The sequence below is a fragment of the Orycteropus afer genome, unplaced genomic scaffold, assembly GCF_000298275.1.
Source record: "Orycteropus afer afer isolate SDZICR_OR568_19922 unplaced genomic scaffold, OryAfe1.0 scaffold00118, whole genome shotgun sequence".
Classification (NCBI taxonomy): domain Eukaryota; kingdom Metazoa; phylum Chordata; class Mammalia; order Tubulidentata; family Orycteropodidae; genus Orycteropus; species Orycteropus afer.
In genome coordinates, this window is record NW_006921705.1 from 5,541,909 (window position 1) to 5,548,885 (window position 6,977).

A 6,977-nucleotide genomic window follows, 5' to 3' on the forward strand; every position below is an offset into this window, starting at 1 on the left:
TGATCAAAATAAAAACAAAAAAAGATTATCATTAAAAAGAAAATGGGGATCAAGATGGTTAAATTATAATATGGTAAAAGAAAAATTTAAAAAGACAAAAGGTAATGAGAAATTAGAAGACCAGACTAAAATGAATAGTGAAAAGGAAAATAAAGTAATAAACAAAGATCTAAAAGATAATGTAATCTAAAATGAAATACCATTTTTTAAAATTCTGATTCAAAACAACATAGCATATCAAATGAATACAAAGGTCTACATGGGGTGCTTGTGAGTATGTACATGTGTGTGTGTGTGAGATTATATGTACAAGTAACCCATTTTCAGTAAACATAAGAAAAACATAAACATACTTTAAAGTAACTTCTTATCTCAATAAACATAAGAATAACATAAACAACTGAAGTAGGCAGCATATAAAAAAAACAAACTCACTGCCATCAAGTCGATTCTGCCTCAGAGCAACGCCCACTGGGTTTCCAAGTCAGTTAATCTTTATGGAAGTAGATTGCCTCACCTTTATTTCTGCAGAATGGCTGGTGGGTTTGAACCACCAACCTTCTGGTTAGCGGTCAAATGCCATAGGCACTGCACCACCAGAGCTCCTTTGGGCAGCATGGAGGCCCTTGAAAAACAAACCACTATCTTTCAGGTAGAATCTTCTGAGTGGTATTTATGAGCAGAGAGCAGATGTTTAGAAAGCAAAACAAGGACCATCTATCTATAACCTCCCAGGACAGGTGTATTTTTCAATCTTAACCAATTAAGAATGATTGTGGCAGAAAACACAGTCCTAGGAATTAAGCCATCAAGTTGATTCCAACTCATGGTGATACCACATGTGTTAAAGTAGAACTGTACTCTTTTGACTGATTTTTCAGGACTAGACTTGATGTTTGCTTTTGATGCCCTTGGTAACCAAAATACCCTGATGAGGATCAGTGGTTCTCAAACACTGTTCGAAGACTATGTGTTAGTTCTGTGGCTGCTTCAAGAACCTATTGCAAGTGTAGTGGCTTAAAACAACACAGGTATATTCTCTTACAGCTCTGGAGGTCAGAAGTCCAAAGTGAGTTTTAAAGGGCTGAAATCAACATGGTGGACAGGGCTGGTTCCTTCTGGAGATGCTGGGGGAGAATCTGCTTCCTTGCCTCCTGCCGATTCTAGAAGGTGTCCTCATTCTCTGATTTGTAGCATCTTAGCAGAGGAGGTAGAAAAAAACATTAAAAGGAAGAAAATAGTTTTCCTATGGTGACTTTGAAAAGCATAATGAACTGAGGGAACCCTGAAAGGTAGGAGTCCGTGAGTGACCCACACTCTCTGAGGGATGGAAGGACAGGTGGGCAGGAGTAGTGGAGCTACTTGTACACTGTTCTCCACCTGTGGATTGACTCTATGTGAGCTAGAAGATGCAAATCAAATCTGAACCACCTTTCCATTCATTTTTCTGGGCTTAGGCATGCTTGCACAGCTGATTGTGAAGATGTTTAATAATAAATTGAACCTCCCATCCTATCCACAGGCAAAGGCACAGGGCCAGTTTGAAGCCCTGAACAAGTCTTGGTGAGGGAAGAAAATAAATTTCACCTAAGTCTAAGAGGGCTCAGTGAGTAAACCCAATACCGCCATGTCAGTCTCAGTGCTAGGCATTCTCTCTCTGAACTCCAGAACTAGTTTTGTGTATTGTGTGAGGAGGTGGACAAATGCTAGGGACCCTTGAAATCCTTTCTTATTCAGATCCTCATTGCTTTCAGCCCATAAAATTTTAGAGTAGAAAAAACCAAACGATTTTTTAAGGGACAAGGTGAGGAAAATAAATTCTAGAAATGATTCTGTGCTTTGTTTGATACTCATTCAACAACTTTCATCATAACCACTGGCAGCCTGATCTGAGTGAATTTTAAAGTGCTTTGTAAACCACTCAAGTGCTTCGCAGTTCTTGCTGAGGGATGGAGGCTGAAAGCTGACAAGCAGATTGCAAAGGAGGGAGGAGAATGCTCTATCCTCTCTCTGAGCTGCTCTGCTATTCTGGCTGTCTTCCAGACTACCTGATTAAATCAAGACCTAAATTAGTCACTGACCTGTTTTTCCATCTCTGGTATAGGCGGTTCATGTAATCCAGTGCACTGAGTTATTTTTGTGTGAAAGTTGGGGTTTAGCCTAGTCTGTTCTTTATATCTGAATTTTGCAAACACTAGTTTGTGCTTCTAGTCATTGACAGAGGTGGGTAATGACCTAATAGTATGAGGCCAAAAGAAACCCAGTAAAGATCCAAGCAAAGAAAACAAGATCTACCTGCATGAATCACCTCATACACATGCTACTACTAGATTCCTGCAGAGGACACAAAAGGCTACGGGGAAATCAGAAAATCATTGTGCTGACCTGATTCCATTAAACAGTTTTGAAAAGCTGAAACTCTGCACTGAGGTTGAGAACAAATCTCACCCAGCACCGCCCCAGAACACCCTGTGATTTAGAAGCTCTTTGGTGAAGCATTCAATGGCTTGGTCTCTAGGACAGGGTATACAGAAAGAAAATCCATAGTTTCTGGCCTCAAAGAATGCACAGTTTAGTGGAGTGTAGACAAGTAATTATATGTACAAGGTAGTGTGATAAGTGCTATGACTGAGGTAAGCCCCTGTGCTGTGGCAGCAGAGTTTTACATGGGCAACCAAACCAGAATGATGTGGCTCAAGGGATGAGAAGAAGGTCGTGGATGGAAGGATTCTGGATGGATAGGTGGAAAGAAAGAAGAAAGGTAGGAAGAGAGGGAGGGAGGGATGGAGGGAGGAGAGAAAGGAATCCCAAACCACTTGTGTAATGGCACTCAAACTTCAGCGAGCAGAAGACTCACCTAGGAAGGTTTGTTAAAATGCAGATTCCTAGACCATTTCCCCTTTCCCTCTCCTTCATAGGATTATTAACAGAGGCCTGATGAGTCCCATGGGAGCTCTGGTGGCATAGTGCCTAAGGCATTTGACTGCTAACCAGAAGGCTGGTGGGTCAAACCCATCAGGTTCTCCTTAGAAGGAAGGATGGGCAATCTACTCCCGTAGTGATACTGCCTTGGAAACCCAAGGAGGGGTTGCTATGAGTGGGATCTGACTTGACAGCAGTGTGTGTGTGTGTGTGTGTGTGTGTGTGTAAGTTCTATCCTGATTGCAGCCAATGGAAGTGCTAAGATGTGAATATATAAAATAAACAATGATGAAAATGTCAATCTATATCCCTGCAAAATTTAAAACAAAACAAAACAAAAAAGGCCATTCCACTAGTATAGTCATTAGTCATATTTTGAACTCAGAGAAACTCAGAAAAGTTGGCCTTGCTGAATTAAAAATGCCTTTAATTAGTGTTTTGGTTGAATGTTCCTTTTGCAAACCCACAATAATTGCCATTAACATGGAGCTCATTTTCCAAAAGAGTAAACAGAATTGGGTGAGGATCTAAAGTTTGGTTGTTCCATTTTCAATGGTGCTCCATTGTATGAAGTTAATGGGTCAGAAGTAATCTGAGTGGACGAGCCAAAATATTTCCAGCAGTGGAATCCAGAAATATTTTGTTGGCCAAAGCAAACACAACCTGGGGTGCATTTCAAACTGTGAGCTGCCTTCCTCTCCAATCTCTCACCTCAAGGTTCAGAAGTAATAATAGCACCCCCCGCCCCGAGCACAGGACACATGCTTTAATTTTGAACAACATGTTTTGATGTGAACTGAATGTACTCTTCCCCTTTTATATTTCTGTCAAATAACAATATGAAGAAACTCTTCCCTTTCCTCTTTCTGGATAATTAGAAATAAATAAATAAATTTAATACTTCTAGATAGTGAACTAATCACATCATATGAACCTATGCTTTATTTCAGGAGCTTTGGTAGCGTAGTGCCTAAGACACTTGACTGCTAACCAGAAGGCTGGTGGTTCAACCCACCAGCCACTCCTTGGAAGAGAGGTTGACCAATCTACTTCCATAGTGATATCGTGTCGGAAACCCAAGAAGGGGTCCCTATGAGTCAGGTATGACTCGATGGCACATAACAACAACATGCTTTATTTCAATAATTTATGAACAGCATTCATTGAATTCTTATCATATGCCAGACAATGTGCTCAGCACTTTACATAATCTATTAATTAATCCTCAAAATGCCCCTATGATATTGTTGTTATTAGGTGCCTTCGAGTGGGCTCCAACTCATGGAGACCCTATGTACAACAGAACAAAACACTACCTGGTTCTTTGTCATCCTCACAACCCTCACTACACCTGAACCCATAGTTGCAGCCACTGTGTCAATCCACCTCATTGACAGTCTTCCCCTTTTTCACTGACCCTCAAATTTTACCAAGCATGACACCCTTCCCCAGAGAATGGTCCCTTCTAACAACATGACTAAAGCAGGTAAGATGAAGTCTGCCCATTCTTACTTCCAAGGAACATTCTGGCTGCATTTCTTCCAGGACAGATTTGTTCATTCCTCTGGTGGTCCCTGATACTTTGAGTATTCTTCATCAACACCACGGCTCAAAAGCATCAACATTTCTTTGGACTTCCTTATTCATTGTCCATCTTTCACATGTGTATGAGGCTACTGAAAATATCATGATGTGGGTTAGGTGCACTTTAATCTTCAGAGAGACATCTTTCTTTGCTCTTCAGCACTTTAAAGATGTCTTTTGCAGCAGATTTTCCCAGTGTAATATGATGTCTGATTTCTTGACTGCTTCCATTGCTGTTGATTGTGGATCCTAGTAGTACAAAATCTTTGACAACTTGAATCTTTCTCCATTTATCATGATGCTATGTATTGGTCCAGGTGTGAGTATTTTTTCATTTTCTTTATGCTGAGTTATAATCCATACTGCAGACTGTAAGTCTTTAATCTTTATCAATAAGTGCTTCAAGTCATCTTCACTTTCAGCAAGCAAGGTTGTGTTGTCTATGTATCGCAGGTTGTTAATGGTTCTTCCTCCAAACCTGATGCCACATTCTTCTTCACATAGTCCAGCTTCTCAGATTATTTGCTCAGCATATAGATTGAATAAGTGTGGAGAAAGAATACAACTCTCACGCACTCCCTTCCTGATTTTAAACCACAAAGTATCCTCTTGTTCTGTTTGAACAACAGCCTCCTGGTCTATGTACAGGTTCCTCATGAGCACAATTAAGTGTTCTGGAATTCCCATTCTTTTCAATGTTATCCATAATTTGTTATGATCCACACAGTCAAATGCCTTTGCATAGTCAATAAAATACAAGTAAACATCTTTCTGGTATTCTTTGCTTTCAGCCAAGATCCATCTGACATCAGCTATGATACCCCTCATTCTATGTCCGCTTCTGAATCCAGCTTGCATTTCTGGAAGTTTCCTGTCAATATACTGCTGCAACTGTTTTTGAATTATCTTCCCCAAAATTTTACTTGCATGTGATGTTAATGATATTGTTCAATACTTTCCACATTCTGTGGGAGTACCTTTCTTTGGAAAGGATGCAAACATGGATCTCTTTCATTCAATTGGCTAAGTGGCTGTCTTCCAAATTTCTTGGCGTAGATGGGTAAGTCCTCCAGAGTATCATCCATTTGTTAAAACATCTCAATGGGTATTCTGTCAATTCCTGGAGCCTTGCTTTTCACCAATTCCTTCAGTTCAGCTTTGACTTCTTCCTTCAATACCATTAGTTCATGATTATATACGACCTCCTGAAATAGATGAACGACAACCAATTCTTTTTTTGTATCGTGATTCTGTATATTCCTTCCATCTTCTTTTGATGCTTCCTGCGTCATTCAATATTTTGCCCATAGAATCTTTCAATATTGCAACTCAAGGCTTGAATTTTTTCTTCAGTTCTTTCAGCTTGAGAAATGCTGAACATGTTCTTCCCTTTTGGTTTTGTAACTCCAGGTCTTTGCACATTTCATTATAATAATTGACTTTGTCTTCTTGAGTTGCTCTTTCAAATCTTCTGTTTAGCTCTTTTATCTTGTCATTTCTTCCATTTGCTTTAGCTATGATAGAGGTATTGCTGTCATACCCATTTCAGAGAGAAGGTAACTGAAGCATCCAGAGTTTAAGGAATGTTTCATAGCTAGTAAATCAGAGAAGTTAAGCAACTTCATGGATTGGTTATACTGAAAATTATAGTGTTGCGAATAGACTTAGTGAATGGAAGGTGTACCTAAAGAAATTACCAAAATGAGAGTTCTAGAAAGAGACTAAAGAGAATGGGTGAAGGGTATCATTTGAAAAAATGACAGTTTAGAATTTTATAGAATTGAAGAAGCACAAGGCTTCTGAAGCAGTATAAATAAAAGTACAGATTTGTTAACAGAAGAATCAGAAAAAGAACCAGATATACCTGACTTAGGGAAACTTAATCTGGATGACACTCAGTATGGTAGAAAGAGACTTGGAGATAAGACAGGAACTTAGTATGTGCCAGTCACAATCCAACCCACAGCTCATTTAATCCTAAAAAAAAAATTATAGAGATTATCAGTCCCATTTTATAGAACAGAACACTGATATTCAAAGACGTGAAGTAAACTCCCAAAGCCAAAATGGCTAAACCTTTGCTTTTTGCTCCACCCAAGCTATATTCCAGTTAGAAAAGCACTTTATATAAAACAATCTCCTACTTTCCTCATTCTCTTACAAACAAAGGAAAAGACTTCCCACCCTAATTGCCTCACAGAGTAGTTATAAGAATAAAACATAAATACATATGATTCTCGAATTCTCGAAGTACATTTACATCATTCACCTCACAATGTAAATGCATCATGTTGTTATCTGTAACATGTAGATGATCTTGGACCTTGTGATAGGAAGGACTAGAGTTTTTCAGGGCAGTATATTTGAGACCACATAGACAATGAATAAGGAAGACCGAAGAAGAGTTGATGCTTTTGAGTTGTGGTGCTGGCGGAGAATGCTGAAAGTACCATGGACTGCTAAAAGAACTA